We start from the raw sequence: 4,348 nt of genomic DNA on the forward strand, positions 1-4,348 counted from the left end.
GTGAATGTTGTGTGTGCATGAGGAAGGTAGGGAGTGTGTTAAGATGGAACAAGAGTCCAAGTCAGCTCTTGGGTTAGACATTTTCACACACGAGTCAATCACAGCAGAGTAACAACACTACCTACCTGACACCAGCAGTGTAGTAGACTTCTGCCCCTTTCAAATAAACAGCACCTGATGGATGGGGTTCGAGACACACTGACCCGAGCCTGAGACTGCAATACTGTGTCTCTTAAAATGGGCCCCTTCATATTTTATGACCAGTCTGTGTTACTGGGTAAGTAGGTCCCCTGGCTTGGCCTTAGTATTAATTCTCATAGTCACTCAACTGATCTAGGGTAACTATTCAGGACCAGTGGTTTGTAAGTGATAGATCAGCCTGGGTGGAAGGTGATCTAGGGTAATATTAGGACCAGTGGTTATCGTGAATATGATCAGCCTGGGGTAAGGCTGGGGTGGAAGGTGATCTAGGTAATATTAGGACCAGTGGTTTATCGTGATATGATCAGCCTGGGGTAAGGCTGGGTGAAGGTGATCTAGGGTAATATTAGGACCAGTGGTTATCGTGATATGATCAGCCTGGGCGTATAGGCTGGGTGGAAGGTGATCTAGGGTAATTATTGGACCAGTGGTTTATAGGTGATATGATTCAGGCTGGGTGGAAGGTGATCTAGGGTAATATTAGGACCAGTCGTTATCGTGATAATGATCAGCCTGGGGCTGGGTGGAAGGTGATCTAGGGTAATATTAGGACTAGTGGTTATAGTGATATGATCAGCCTGGGGCTGAGGTGGCAAGGTGATCTAGGGTTCATATTAGGACCAGTGGTTATAGTGATATGATCAGCCTGGGGCTGGTGGAAGGTGATCTAGGGTATATTAGGACTAGTGGTTATAGTGATATGATCAGCCTGGGGCTGGGTGGGAGGTGAGAAGGAAGGGATTGAAGTGGAGGTAATAAAGACTGTGTTCAAGGAAGGTTGAAGGCATATGTGGAGAAGGAGTGCCAGTTCTGCTGGTTGGGCCATGCTGCACTCACATGTTGTTTAGGACATCTGGTGTGTGTGTGTGTGTGTGTGTGTGTGTGTGTGTGTGTGTGTGTGTGTGTGTGTGGCAGCATGGTTGCCTCTCTCAGACAGTGCTTCACTGGTCAAGGGCATGGTTGAATGGCAGCAGCTGGATGATTGTGTCTCTGTGTCAGAGGTGGTGTTGTTTACCCCATTCAGGCTGAACTTATAACATGTGAAGGGGAATTTCAACTACTGTCTCTTCTCTACTTGCTAGTGCTCCTCTCTGACAGGATTTGTTCTGTAGAAGTGGGAGGGGCGCAAACTCAGGCGGCCACAGATCACACACACACCCTCTCAGGCCCCGGAGAGCTGTTTGGAGAAGTTTCCATAGCAACAAGGGCAATATGAGAGAGAGAGGAAGAGATGGCACACTGTTGGAGAGAGAAGAGAAGGAAGAGAAGTGCTTCTGTTCTGTTTGAGGGACAAGAGGAGGATGGGCGGTGGCCGTAATCTGAGCCAATTGAAACCCACCCAGAGTTAGACAGATGGAAATCTGAGATCCCCTCTACCCAGCCTGTCCCTGCCCTGCCTGTGGTAAATATAGGCCTGTGTTCCTCCTCAGGGGAATGGCAGCTCTCTACTCTATAATGGTTTAGGAAACCGTAGGGTGGGACGTGTGTCTGTGTGTGTGTTTCCCCCACAGACCTGCACTGACCCTCCAGAGCCCAGCTTAAACAACTGTGGAAACATTTTCAGTAAAACCTAATTTTGTAAGCAGAATGTAGTGAGGCCCAGACGGGTTTAAAGGAGGAGTTGTGAACCCTGCTGGGAGTGATATCTCCCTCAGTAATACACTCCAGAACACAGCCTGCTGGTGGTTAGTCTCAACGCCACATTTGGTTTGAAACGGTTCTGCTAATGACGGTTTCAGTGTGTTTTGTATTTGGCCTAACATACCAGGCTTGTTAAGGGTGAGTTGACAGTGCATCAGTTTTTCAACAAAAAAGGTGTGTGTGTGTGTGTGTGTAGAATCGTTCAACCTGTGGTTTCACCGTTTAGGTTTCTAGAACATGTGGTTTGTAATCTGTGTCTGAGCTCCCTGACTGTGGTGTGTGTGACTGTATCACTGCTCCCTGACTGTGGTGTGTGTGACTGTATCACTGCTCCCTGACTGTGGTGTGTGTGACTGTATCACTGCTCCCTGACTGTGGTGTGTGTGACGGTACTCCTGCTCCCCTGACTGTGGTGTGTGTGAGCTGTATCACTCGCTCCCTGACTGTGGTGTGTGTGACTGTATCACTGCTCCCTGACTGTGGTGTGTGTGACTGTATCACTGCTCCCTGACTGTGGTGTGTGTGACTGTATCACTGCTCCCTGACTGTGGTGTGTGTGACTGTATCACTGCTCCTGACTGTGGTGTGTGTGACTGTATCCTGCTCCCTGACTGTGGTGTGTGTGACTGTATCACTGCTCCTGACTGTGGTGTGTGTGACTGTATACTGCTCCCTGACTGTGGTGTGTGTGACTGTATCACTGCTCCTGACTGTGGTGTGTGTGACTGTATCACTGCTCCCTGACTGTGGGTGTGTGTGACTGTATCACTGCTCCCCTGACTGTGGTGTGTGTGACTGTATCACTGCTCCCTGACTGTGGTGTGTGTGACTGTATCACTGCTCCTGACTGTGGTGTGTGTGACTGTATCACTGCTCCCTGACTGGTGGTGTGTGTGACTGTATCACTGCTCCCTGACTGTGTGTGTTGACGGTATCACTGCTCCCCTGACTGTGTGTGGTGTGACTGTATCTGCTGCCCTGACTGTGTGTGTGTGCTGTATCACTGCTCCCTGACTGTGGTGGTGGTGACTGTATCAATGCTCCCTGACTGTGTGTGTGTGACTGTATCACTTCTCCTGACTGTGGTGTGTGTGGACTGTATCACTGCTCCCTGACATGTGGTGTGTGTGACTGTATCACTGCTTCCTGACTGTGTGTGTGTGACTGTATCACTGCTGCCCTGACTGTGGTGGCAACTGTCTTTGATCTGGGAGGGGAGGTTAGATTAATTTAATATGAGGGTAATGAGAATCTGGCAGGGGAGGTTAGATTAATATGAGGGTAATGAGAATCTGGCAGGGGGGGGTAGATTAATATGAGGGTAATGAGAATCTGGCAGGGGGGGTAGATTAATATGAGGGTAATGAGAATCTGGCAGTTGCTCCCAGGAAATGATGTGATTATATTCAGCAAACATTTATTAAATTTGACCACAGGGATTTCAGTGAACTTTCCATGCAGGTCAATGATTATTATAAAGTCCTCATCTATAATATAATAAATGAAAGGATCTGATCTCTCTCTGGTTCGTTAGTAGACCATCGGAGAACTGGCAGTACCCACTGAGTGTGGGAGGACTGGGCATCAAAGCTCCGTTGTTGTGTAAGAGAACAGTGGAGGAGGAGGAGAAGTGTTTTCTCTCTCTGCTTTTGGTCAGTGTCCAGTCTACTTTGATATCTGGTGTGGGGGCAGTTTAGTCGAGGGAAACTCATACGGATCAATACAGAGCCTTATAGCGAATTGACGTAGGGGTTTGCAAGCAAGACGACGTGATGTGCTGACATCTTAATAAGCTCAATCAATAGCGGTGTGTGTGTGTGTGAGATTTGTTAAACACAAGTGCTTAGAGGTGTTATTTGTGTGTGCATCCTTATTTCCACAAGTTGTGTGAGATTTGTCTGTGTGTGGATTTACAGAGTATCTGTCTGTGTATCAATCCAGGTGTTTCACCACTGCAGGGTTTGTAAAAAGAGCCCTCTGCCAAGCCGGAGCCCAGGATGTGCTGCGCCAAGCAGAGCTCTGTGTTAATGTCCCTGGCCAGTGGCTATAGACGGGCTGTTCATTCTGTTTCCTCCCAGGCGACCACAGGGAGATCCAGATCTGGCTCTGGAAGTCAACTGTACTGCTGGTTAATGGATTGATAATGTCATTGATTGGCTGTCCATTAACCTATTGTACCAGGTCTGAGTCTGTCCCTGGCCTAATTAGAAAGGAAAGATTAAAACAGAAATGCTGGAGACTGCAGACCATTAGGGTCAACACACACACACACACACACACACACACACACACACACACACCCACACACATACACACACACACTCAGTGAGGCCTAGTATAGGAAACTGCTCTGCTGTGTGTGATTGTTTTGGAGGGTAGTATAGTGCAGGGTCTGGTGTGTTGTTCTGGAGGGTAGTAGACAGGGTAGACAGGAGACACTGCCCCTAGCCAGGGTATTAGGATGTTGGGGGGTAGACAGGAGACACTGCCCCTAGCCAGGGTATTA

This window comes from Salvelinus sp. IW2-2015, linkage group LG15, assembly GCF_002910315.2.
Source record: "Salvelinus sp. IW2-2015 linkage group LG15, ASM291031v2, whole genome shotgun sequence".
NCBI lineage: Eukaryota > Metazoa > Chordata > Actinopteri > Salmoniformes > Salmonidae > Salvelinus > Salvelinus sp. IW2-2015.